Below are 13,278 nucleotides of genomic sequence, written 5' to 3'. Positions count from 1 at the left end.
CTTACTACCAGGAATCAGATTTATAGCACAATCACAATCCCTATGAGGAGGCAGGGCACTGGATTTGGGCTCATCAAATACATCCTGGTAGTCCGACAAGAACTCAGGGACCTCAGAAGGAGTAGAGGAAGCAATTGATACCAAAGGAGCATCGCCATGAATTCCCTGGCAACCCCAACTTAACACAGACATTGCTTTCCAATCCAGGACTGGATTATGAGCCTGCAGCCACGGCAGACCTAACACGACAACGTCATGCAAATTATATAACACAAGAAAGCGAATCACCTCCTGATGTGCAGGAGTCATACACAAGGTCACTTGAGTCCAGTATTGAGGTTTATTCTTGGCTAATGGCGTGGCATCAATTCCCTTCAATGGAATAGGGAACTGCAAGGGCTCCAAGACAAAACCACAGAGCCTGGCAAAAGACAAATCCATCAGATTCAGGGCAGCACCCAAATCCACAAAAGCCATAACAAAGTAGGATGACAGAGAGCAAATCAACGTAACAGACAAAATGAATTTAGGCTGTACAGTACCAATGGTGATAGATTTAGCGAACTTTTTTGTGCGCTTAGGACAATCTGAGATGACATGCGCAGAATCACCACAGTAGTAGCACAACCCATTCTGACGTCTATGATTTTGCCGTTCAATTCTGGTCAGAATCCTGTCACATTGCATAGACTCTGGTTTCTGTTCAGGAAACACCGCCAGATGGTGCGCAGGTTTGCGCTCCCACAAACGCCGATCAATCTGAATAGCCAAAGCCATTGACTCATTCAGACTCGCAGGCGTGGGGAACCCCACCATAATATTCTTAAGGGCTTCGGAAAGACCTTTTCTGAAAATTGCTGCCAGGGCACACTCATTCCATTTAGTAAGCACTGACCATTTCCTAAATTTCTGACAATAAACCTCTGCTTCATCCTGACCCTGAGAGAGGGCCAGCAAAGCCTTTTCTGCCTGGTCCTCAAGATTAGGTTCCTCATAAAGTAATCCAAGCGCCAGAAAAAACGCATCCACATTCAGCAATGCAGGATCTCCTGGCGCCAGGGAGAATGCCCAATCCTGAGGGTCACCACGTAACAAAGAAATAATAATTTTAACTTGCTGAGCTGGATTACCAGAGGAATGAGGTCTCAAAGAAAGGAATAACTTGCAATTATTCTTAAAATTCAAAAACCTAGATCTATCTCCAGAAAACAACTCAGGAATAGGTATCTTAGGGTCTGACATAGGACTATGAGCGACATAATCCCGAATGCTTTGTACCCTTGCAGTAAGATGATCCATATTAGAAGTCAAACTCTGAATATCCATGTCTGCAGCTGAATTCAGAGCCACCCAGAGATTAAGGGGAGGAGAGAAGCAAGACAAACTGCAGCAAAGAAAAAAAAAATGCACTCAGGACTTCTCTTATCCCGCATCTGCGATGCATTTAACACTTTATGGCCTGCTGTACTGTTATGATCCTTAGTGGCTTAGGATCACAAAATCTGACCAGCTAAGTAAGGGAACATAGGACGAGCTCTGGGGATGTGGTAACTGGACTGACCGCAACCCTGATCCTAACCGCACACACTATAGGCAGCCGTGGAACGTTCCTAAAATCCTAGACGTCTCTTCACAGCCTGAGAAACTGGCTACCCCTAGAGAGAAATAAAAGCCTCACTTGCCTCAGAGAAATAACCCCAAAGTTTAGAACAGCCCCCCACAAATAATAACGGTGAGTAAAGGAGAAGGCACAAACGTAGTAATGAAAACAGGTTCAGCAAAGGAGGCCCACTAATCACTGAATAGGAAGAGGATAGCAAGAATATGTGCGGTCAGTAAAAAACCCTATCCAAAAAATATCCACGCAGAGAATGCAAGAACCCCCACATCAACTAACGATGTGAGGGGAGACTCTGCACCCCAGAGCTACCAGCAAGCAAAAGATCACATATTAGTAAACTGGACAGAACTCATCGTATACTGAGAAAGATATAGAACACAGATGAGCAAAAAATGAACGAGCAAAAACTTAGCTTCTCTTGGAGAGACTGAAAACGAATGAAGTCAGGAGAGACCAGAACAGCACTGAATACAACGACAGCAGGCAAAAAATGAAGGTCCAGGTGAGTTAAATAGGAAACCTGACTAGCAGGTAACGAGGCAGCTGATCCCAGCCACAGACCCGCAGAATGACAAAAGAGCCACCAGAGGGAGCCCAAAGACATAACTCACACAGTACCACTCACAACCACAGGAGGGAGTCCGAGAACAGAGTTCACAACAGTACCCCCCCTTGAGGAGGGGTCACCGAACCCTCATGAGAGCCTCCAGGGTGATCAGGATGAGCCACATGGAAGGCATGAACCAAATCGGCCGCATGAACATCAGAGGCGACAACCCAGGAATTATCCTCCTGACCATAGCCCTTCCACTTAACCAAGTACTGAAGCCTCCGTCTTGAAATACGAGAATCCAAGATCTTCTCCACCACGTACTCCAATTCTCCCTCAACGAGCACCGGAGCAGGAGGATCAACCGAAGGAACCACAGGCACCACATACCTCCGCAACAAAGACCTATGGAACACATTATGAATGGCAAACGATGCTGGGAGGTCCAAACGAAATGACACCGGGTTGAGGATTTCCAAAATTTTATAAGGACCGATGAAACGAGGCTTAAACTTAGGCGAAGAAACCTTCATAGGAACATAACGAGAAGACAACCACACCAAATCCCCCACACGGAGTCGGGGACCCACACAGCGACGGCGGTTAGCAAAGCTTTGTATTGAGGCCCATTTAGACAGGTAAGCATCTCTGCCTGTTTTTGGTGTGTTTATCCCAGGAACTCATTCAGCTTTTATGCACACATACTGATTACAAGCAAACAGGTCACAGGTGAGGATGTTACCTTTAGTAGCCACTCAAACCCATTTTTGTCAACCTCTGTGCATGTTGTCAGGCCAAAATAACCAGGGAATTTGAACTTTTGATCAGGGTCATCTGTATGTTTTAGGTTGTCTTTATGATTTAAAGGAGAAAACACAGTACTGTGGTTTGACAATAAATGACTGCACCCAACCACTAACCATGAGTGGAGAAAAAGTTTTGGTGTTATATATATATATATATATATATATATATTATATATATATATATATATATATATATATATATATATATATATATATATATATATATATAGTGGGGCAAAAAAGTATTTAGTCAGTCAGCAATAGTGCAAGTTCCACCACTTAAAAAGATGAGAGGCGTCTGTAATTTACATCATAGGTAGACCTCAACTATGGGAGACAAACTGCGAAAAAAAAATCCAGAAAATCACATTGTCTGTTTTTTTATCATTTTATTTGCATATTATGGTGGAAAATATTTGGTCAGAAACAAAATTTCATCTCAGTAGTTTGTAATATATCCTTTGTTGGCAATGACAGAGGTCAAACGTTTTCTGCAAGTCTTCACAAGGTTGCCACACACTGTTGTTGGTATATTGGCCCATTCCTCCATGCAGATCTCCTCTAGAGCAGTGATGTTTTTGGCTTTTCGCTTGGAAACACGGACTTTCAACTCCCTCCAAAGGTTTTCTATAGGGTTGAGATCTGGAGACTGGCTAGGCCACTCCAGGACCTTGAAATGCTTCTTACGAAGCCACTCCTTCATTGCCCTGGCGGTGTGCTTTGGATCATTGTCATGTTGAAAGACCCAGCCACGTTTCATCTTCAATGCCCTTGCTGATGGAAGGAGGTTTGCACTCAAAATCTCACGATACATGGCCCCATTCATTCTTTCATGTACCCGGATCAGTCGTCCTGGCCCCTTTGCAGAGAAACAGCCCCAAAGCATGATGTTTCCACCACCATGCTTTACAGTAGGTATGGTGTTTGATGGATGCAACTCAGTATTCTTTTTCCTCCAAACACGACAAGTTGTGTTTCTACCAAACAGTTCCAGTTTGGTTTCATCAGACCATAGGACATTCTCCCAAAACTCCTCTGGATCATCCAAATGCTATCTAGCAAACTTCAGACGGGCCCGGACATGTACTGGCTTAAGCAGTGGGACACGTCTGGCACTGCAGGATCTGAGTCCATGGTGGCGTAGTGTGTTACTTATGGTAGGCCTTGTTACATTGGTCCCAGCTCTCTGCAGTTCATTCACTAGGTTCCCCCGCGTGGTTCTGGGATTTTTGCTCACCGTTCTTGTGATCATTCTGACCCCACGGGGTGGGATTTTGTGTGGAGCCCCAGATCGAGGGAGATTATCAGTGGTCTTGTATGTCTTCCATTTTCTAATTATTGCTCCCACTGTTGATTTCTTCACTCCAAGCTGGTTGGCTATTGCAGATTCAGTCTTCCCAGCCTGGTGCAGGGCTACAATTTTGTTTCTGGTGTCCTTTGACAGCTCTTTGGTCTTCACCATAGTGGAGTTTGGAGTCAGACTGTTTGAGGGTGTGCACAGGTGTCTTTTTATACTGATAACAAGTTTAAACAGGTGCCATTACTACAGGTAATGAGTGGAGGAAAGAGGAGACTCTTAAAGAAGAAGTTACAGGTCTGCGAGAGCCAGAAATCTTGATTGTTTGTTTCTGACCAAATACTTATTTTCCACCATAATATGCAAATAAAATGATAAAAAAACAGACAATGTGATTTTCTGGATTTTATTTTCTCAGTTTGTCTCCCATAGTTGAGGTCTACCTATGATGTAAATTACAGACGCCTCTCATCTTTTTTCTATTGCTGACTGGCTAAATACTTTTTTGCCCCACCGTATATATATATATATATATATATATATATATATGTATATATATATATATATATATATATATATATATATATATATATATATATATATATATATATATATACATACATATACAGTTGTGGCCAAAAGTATTGACACCGCTGCAATTCTGTCAGATAATACTCAGTTTCTTCCTGAAAATGATTGCAATCACAAATTCTTTGGTATTATTATCTTCATTAAAATTTGTCTTAAATGAAAAAGCACAAAAGAGAATGAAGCAAAAAGCAAGACATTGATCATTTCACACAAAACTCCAAAAATGGGCCGGACAAAAGTATTGGCACCCTCAGGGTAATACTTGGTTGCACAACCGTTAGCCAAAATAACTGCGACCAACCGCTTCCGGTAACCATCAATGCGTTTCTTACAATGCTCTGCTGGAATTTTAGACCATTCTTCTTTGGCAAACTGCTCCAGGTCCCTGATATTTGAAGGGTGCCTTCTCCAAACTGCCATTTTTAGATCTCTCCACAGGTATTCTATGGGATTCAGGTCTGAACTCATTGCTGGCCACCTTAGAAGTCTCCAGCGGATTCTCTCAAAACATTTTCTAGCGCTTTTTGAAGTGTGTTTTGGGTCATTGTCCTGCTGGAAGACCCATGACCTCTGAGGGAGACCCAGCTTTCTCACACTGGGCCCTACATTATGCTGCAAAATTTGTTGGTAGTCTTCAGACCTCATAATGCCAGCAGTCCAGTGCCAGAGGCAGCAAAGCAACCCCAAAACATCAGGGAACCTCCGCCATGTTTGACTGTAGGGACCGTGTTCTTTTCTTTGAATGCCTCTTTTTTTCTCCTGTACACTCTATGCTGATGCCTTTGCCCAAAAAGCTCTACTTTTGTCTCATCTGACCAGAGAATATGCTTCCAAAACATTTTAGGCTTTTTCAGGTAAGTTTTGGCAAACTCCAGCCTGGCTTTTTTTATGTCTCGGGGTAAGAAGTGGGGTCTTCCTGGGTCTCCTACCATACAGTCCCTTTTCATTCAGACACAGACAGATAGTACGGGTTGACACTGTTGTACCCTCGGACTGCAGGGCAGCTTGAACTTGTTTGGATGTTAGTCGAAGTTCTTTATCCAACATCCGCACAATCTTGCGTTGAAATCTCTTGTCAATTTTTCTTATCCGTCCACATCTAGGGAGGTTAGACACAGTGCCATGGGCTTGAAACTTCTTGATGACACTGCGCACGGTACACACAGGAGCATTCAGGTCTTTGGAGATGGACTTGTAGCCTTGAGATTGCTCATGCTTCCTCACAATTTGGTATCTCAAGTCCTCAGACAGTTCTTTGGTCTTTTTTCTTTTCTCAATGCTCAATGTGGTACACACAAGGACACAGAACAGAGGTTGAGTCAACTTTAATCCATGTCAACTGGCTGCAAGTGTCATTTAGTTATTGCCAACACCTGTTGCCACAGGTAAGCTACAGGTGCTGTTAATTACACAAATTAGAGAAGCATCACATGATTTTTCGAACAGTGCCAATACTTTTGTCTACCCCCTTTTTTATGTTTGGTGTGGAATTATATTCAATTTGGCTTTAGGACAATTCTTTTTGTGTTTTTTTCATTTAAGACAAATTAAAAGAAGATAATAATAGCAAAGAATTTGTGTTTGCAATTATTTTCAGGAAGAAACTGGGAAGTATATGTAAATGTGTTTGCATGAATATATACCATTACATTAATAAAGAGCCACAACACCAAAAAGTGGTGATGAAATGACATAGTGCACCAAATAAATATAAGTGTAAACTAATAAACAAGTGAAAAACAAAAAAGATTGACACAAATATAATGTATATTAAACTTAGATTTTCAAGGCTTTTTCCATTCATTTTGATGAGCAACTCCATGAATGCTATGGAACAAGAATTACGTGCTGTTTCCCGTTTAGATCAGAGACTGGCATCTTTGATTGGAAAAGGTGGGAAAATCTGTACTCTAAGACCACGAGGTATCAACCACGTGATTGTATCATGTGACACTGACATCAAGCTTTATTACAGAACCAGAAAGCAATATATGTAGGAAAGTACACACCGGTAAAATATTAATAGAGGCTAATTGCCTCTATGTCATTGGCCAATGATGACTTAAATAACTTTCTCCCCCAGGTGCCCATCACCCCTGGATGAAGCTTTAAATAGCAAAATGTGCATCAGGTGTGGTGGGTCCCTGGTCCTTTGCATTACTGGTAACTAGTGTTGAGCGATACCTTCCGATATCCAGAAGTATTGGTATTGGATTGGATCGGACGATATTCAAAAAATATCGGATATCGCCGATACCGATACCCGATATCAATGCAAGTCAATGGGACAAAAATATCGGAATTAAAATAAACCCTTTCTTTCTTTGTAGATTAATTCTACATGAAGGAAAACAACTAAAAATAATGTAGGATGTATTGGGGGAGGTGGAGGAGACAATAAAGGCATACAGAGACACAGAGACCGTGCAGACAGCCGTGCAAGGCCAAAAAAAGCTCCTCTATGTAATCCTATATAGTGTTTTTCCACAATCTAGCAGGATACAGATGCTAAGCCACTAATAGGATAAATTAGAAAAAATGTGCAGCAGGCTGTACTAATTGAGAAAAGGACAATGGAACAGTATGAGGCAGTGACGCACCCTGAGCTGACTCCAACCAGCGGTGGCTGCAGACCAGACTACAGAGTGAGCTTCACTCACACACAGGGGTGGATTAAGGGTAGCCAGGGCCCGGGCTGTTCAGACACTGTGGGCCCCCCCGGTCATGTGATGGGCGTCATGTGACGGGGGTCATGTGACGGAGGTCATGCGACGGGGGTCATGTGATACCCGAACCAGATTATTCCGGAAAAATGGCCGGGCCCTACTCTACTGTATCCTATTAAATAGTTGTTAAAATCTGCAATACAATTTAGGTATATTTTGACCAATAATATCCCATAAAAGGAACAAATACCACCTCGCCATGACCAGACCACAAATTACAACCACAGTGATCGAATAATATCACATACAAGGAACAAATACCACTGCACCATGTCAAGACCACATATTACCACCACTTGGTGACCAAATAGCACATTCAAGGGACAAATACCACAACACCATTTCCAGACCACATATTACCACCACATAGTGACTGAATACTACAATACTGATCAGTAATAAAAAAAAACAAAACACAATACTATCACCATAAGTGCCAGTATTCACAGGAGATCTGTACTTAGTATGCAGTGTGTGTGTAGAGGTAATACAGAGATCACTGGTGACATTATACACAGGAGCTCTGTATATAATGTATAGGTAATACAGTGATCACTGGTGACATTGTACACAGGACCTCTGTATATAGCATACAGTGTATAGTGTCAGTGTATAGGTAACACTGACTCACCAGTGACGTCTCTAGGTGAAGTCCTCCATCTTTCATCCAGCACAGACCACCATCATTTCTTCCAGCCAGGGCTCGTTTCTGCAGGAAATAACACAGTTATCTCGAGCTCCGCTTGCAGAACACATTACTTAATTTTTCACAACTTCTACATTACACCACATGGAGAAAAAAAGGCGATATAGTGTCACTCTGCACAGTAACAGGACCCCCCCCCCCCCATTTAAAACAGTATACTCAAAAAATAAAATAAATACATCACTGCAGTAATAATATCCCTTAATTAGCCCCTATGGTAATAATATTCCCCACCCTGGCCCCGTGTGTCTCATTCCTGGCTCCAGCCATATGTTCTCCCATCCTGCACTCATGAGTATCCATTCTACCCCATATGATCTCCCCATCCTGCCCCATCTGTCTCCATCGTATCCATCCTGCCCCATGATCCAATCCTGCCCCATGTCTTTCATTCTGCCCCGTGTCTCCAATCATGCCCCGTGTCTACATTCTTCCCATGCCTCCAGTCCTGCCCCCAGTGTGTCCAGCAATCTGCCCCAGTGTGTCCAGCATATTACCCCGTGTGTCCAGCAATCTGCCCCAGTATGTCCAGCATATTGCCCCAGTGTCCAGCAATCTGCCCCAGTGTGTCCAGCATTGCCCCCAGACAGTGTGTCCAGCAATCTGCCCCAGTTTGTCCAGCATATTACCACCAGTGTGTCCAGCAATATGCCCCAGTATGTCCAGCATTGCCCCAGTGTGTCCAGCATATTACCACCAGTGTGTCCAGCAATCTGCCCCAGTATGTCCAATTGTCCAGCATTGCCCACAGTGTGTCCAGCATTGCCCCAGTGTCTCCAGCATTGCCCCAGTGTCTCCAGCATTGCCCCCAGACAGTGTGTTCAACAATATGCCCCAGTATGTCCAGCATATTGCCCCAGAGTATCCAGCATTGCCCCCAGTGTGTCCAGCAATCTGCCCCAGTGTCTCCAGCATATTACCCCCAGTGTGTCCAGCAATCTGCCCCAGTGTCCCCAGCATTGCCCCAGTGTCTCCAGCAATCATCTGCCCCAGTGTGTCCAGCAGTCTGCCCCAGTGTGTCCTCCAGCATTGCCCCAGTATGTCCAGCAGTCTGTCACAGTGTCTCTAGCATTGCCCCAGTGTCTCCAGCATTGCCCCAGTGTCTCCAGCAATCTGCCCCAGTGTCTCCAGCAATCTGCCCCAGTGTCTCCAGCATTGCCCCAGTGTCTCCAGCATTGCCCCCAGTGTGTCCAGCAATCTGCCCCAGTGTCTCCAGCATTGCCCCCAGTGTGTCCAGCAATCTGCCCCAGTGTCTCCAGCAATCTGCCCCAGTGTGTCCTCCAGCATTGCTCCAGTGTGTCCAGCAATCTGCCCCAGTGTCTCCAGCATTGCCCCAGTGTCCCCAGCATTGCCCCCAGTGTGTCCAGCAATCTGCCCCAGTGTCTCCAGCACTGCCCCCAGTGTGTCCAGCAATCTGCCCCGGTGTCTCCAGCATTGCCCCCAGTGTCTCCAGCATTGCCCCCAGTGTCCAGCAATCTGCCCCAGTGTCTTCAACATTGGCGTTCGCAAAAAAAAAACAAAAAAAAAAGTTCTCCTCACCTGACTGGCGCTCCAGCGGCGAGCTCCCTCCAGCAGCGCACACTCGCCGGTGACTGACAATGACGTCAGACGCCGGCGACGTGTGCACTGCGGCCGACTTCAGCTGCCAGCCTCCGATTGGCTGGTGGCTGTTGTTAACTATTGATGGGCGGGCGCGCGCCCGCACGTTAATAGGATACCGCCGCAGCGCCAGAAGGGGCCCGGTGAGCAGATGAGAAGGGGCCCGATGCAGGCCCCCTCTCTCTGCCCACCGGGTCCGGGGACACATAAATGCCAGCGGCGGCGGGCATTCACAGCATATTCCTGGGAAAATGAGAGGTGTGAGGTGAAAATGAGAGGTGTGAGGTGAAAATCAAGAGGTGTGAGTGGAAAATGAGAGGAGTGAGGGGAAAATAGTGGAGTGATCCGAAATGACAGGTGTAAGGTCAAAATGACCGGTGTGAGGGGGAAAATGAGAGGAGTGAAGCGGAAAATGTGAGATGTGAGGGGGAAAAGGACAGATGTGAGGGGGAAAATGAGAGGTGTGATGGGGAAATGAGAGAAGTGAGGTGCTGCAGCAGCATACAGAGGCTGTGTATAGAGAGGAGTGAGGAGCTGCAGGTGGAGGCTGTGTATAAGGCCACAATCACACGTTCAGTATTTGGTCAGTATTTTACCTCAATATTTATAATACACCACTCAGTGACAGAACTCACTCAAATAAGTAAATGATATTCACTAATTAATCTAAAAACCGTGAAAAAAGTGAATATTAAATCAAAGCATCAGATACTTTAACACTAGAAGTCCCAGAGAGGGGTCATTTAACATTTCTACCTTTGAAACCCAGAGACGGGTGAAATGACCTGAAGGATTTTAGCTAACATCCTCTAATCACCGTCTTTTGTTCTGTAATTAAGGCCATTACTGTCGCACCACAGGAGGTTGTTGTTTTCCATTGAGTTTGGCCATTTAGTTATTAGTTAGTTCTATTCACTTTATTGTATTTGATAATATAAATACTAAACATAATGTATTTACCGTATATACTCGAGTATAAGCCGACCTGAGTATAAGCCGACCCCCCTAATTTTGCCACAAAAAACTGGGAAAACTTATGGACTCGAGTATAAGCCTAGGGTGGGAAATGCAGCAGCTACCGGTGAATTTCAAAAATAAAAATAGATGCTTCATACCGTTCATTATGGCCCCATAGCTGTGCCATATAGTGCTCTGCACCATTCATTATTGCCCCATAGCTGTGCCATATAGTGCTCTGCACCGTTCATTATTGCCCCATAGCTGTGCCATATAGTGCTCTGCACCATTCATTATTGCCCCATAGCTGTGCCATATAGTGCTCTGCACCGTTCATTATTGCCCCATAGCTGTGCCATATAGTGCTCTGCACCGTTCATTATTGCCCCATAGCTGTGCCATATAGTGCTCTGCACCGTTCATTATTGCCCCATAGCTGTGCCATATAGTCCTCTGCACCGTTCATTATTGCCCCATAGCTGTGCCATATAGTGTTCTGCACCGTTCATTATTGCCCCATAGCTGTGCCATATAGTGCTCTGCACCGTTCATTATTGCCCCATAGCTGTGCCATATAGTCCTCTGCACCATTCATAATTGCCCCATAGCTGTGCCATATAGTGCTCTGCACCGTTCATAATTGCCCCATAGCTGTGCCATATAGTGCTCTGCACCGTTCATAATTGCCCCATAGCTGTGCCATATAGTGCTTTGCACCGTTCATAATTGCCCCATAGCTGTGCCATATAGTGCTCTGCACCGTTCATTATTGCCCCATAGATGTGCCATAGAAAGCTGTGCCATAGAAAGCTGTGCTGCTGCTGCAATAAAAATAATAAAACACATACTCACCTCTCTTGCTTGCAGCTCCTCAGCGTCCCGTCCCGGCGTCTCTCTGCACTGACTGATCAGGCAGAGGGCGGCGCGCACACTATATGCGTCATCGTGCCCTCTGACCTGCACAGTCAGTGCGGAGAGACGCCGGGAAGATGGAGTGGCGCCCGGCGTGTGGAACGCGGACAGGTGAATATGACATACTTACCTGCTCCCGGCGTCCCACTCCTTCCCCCGGACAGCTGGTCTTCGGTGCCGCAGCCTCTTCCTCTGTCAGCGGTCACCGTTACCGCTGATTAGAGAAATGAATAGGCGGCTCCGCCCCTATGGGAGTGGAGTCCATATTCATTTCTCTAATGAGCGGTCCCACGTGACCGCTGAACAGGGGAAGAGCTGCGGCACCCGGAGACCGTGGGACGGGCAGGGGGAGCTCCAGGAGCCCCAGAAGCAGGTAAGTATGCCTCAGCGCCCTCTCCCCCTCACCTGCCGACCGTGACTCGAGTATAAGCCGAGAGGGGCACTTTCAGCCCAAAAATTTGGGCTGAAAATCTCGGCTTATACTCGAGTATATACGGTAGTTTAGTTTTATTTGAGCAAAAAAGCACTGAAACAATTAATAATTTTTTATATATTTTAAATAGAGAATTAGAAATTTTAGAGCAAGGTACAGCTGTGAGTAATGACCAGAAGCATTTGTGTCTAAGGCCTCAAGCACACTAGCGAAAAAAAATTGCGCGAAAATCGCACAAGAGGACTGAAATTTCAATGTGAAAAATATACAAAAGATCAACTGTTATTTGTTTCCATGCTTTTTATTTTTGTTATAAAAATAATAAAAAAATACAAGGAATAAAACAATTCCACACATATTTACAATAGGCTGCAGTGAGAGGCTGCGTGTGTGTGTGTGGGTGGCATATCCTTTTTGTATGACTAGCATTTCAGCACTCACTCAGCAGTCTGTCTGCACTGTCGGAACATACCTGGCACTGCCTGGGTATGTCCCTGGTACATTTGCCACATGTGTATTTGTAGCAGTCAACACGTCTATCAGTTGCACAATTGTTCGTGCATCGATGGTTGACCTGACACTTTGCCTTTTAGCCAGGGCTGGGTGTGGAAGGTTGTTGCCGAAGGAGTTTCTCCTTGCATGCCTTCTTTTCAGTCACATGAGAGCCACCTAACTCTTTTGCAAGCTCAACCAGGAAGTCCACCCATCAATCCTGCACCCCAGTGCATGCCTGATAAAGAACATGAGCATTCAGTGCTGCCACGTCAATCATGTTGTAGAACACGGCGGCTGGCCATTTCCGTGTTCCTGCAGGCACACTGTACTCCCGCACCATTTGGTCCATTACATCCACACCGCACTTTGTGTGGTTGTATTGTGTGACCGTGTTTGGCTTCCTTTTGTTGGTATCCTCAGTCTCAACCATGCTGTGCATGCTGCTGAGAATGTAGACGGCCTTCTTTCGTTTGGGTGCATACACTGTCAGTATTTATCCCCCACAACACAAAAGGCTGCATGCAAATTTGCTAAGGTGGTAGCAACCTTATGCATATCCCCTGCACAACAATGCAGCTGGGGGGT

This window comes from Ranitomeya variabilis, chromosome 6 (assembly GCF_051348905.1).
Source record: "Ranitomeya variabilis isolate aRanVar5 chromosome 6, aRanVar5.hap1, whole genome shotgun sequence".
Classification (NCBI taxonomy): Eukaryota; Metazoa; Chordata; class Amphibia; order Anura; family Dendrobatidae; genus Ranitomeya; species Ranitomeya variabilis.
The sequence above is the reverse complement of the archived record's forward strand: the minus strand, read 5'-3'. Positions refer to the sequence as shown.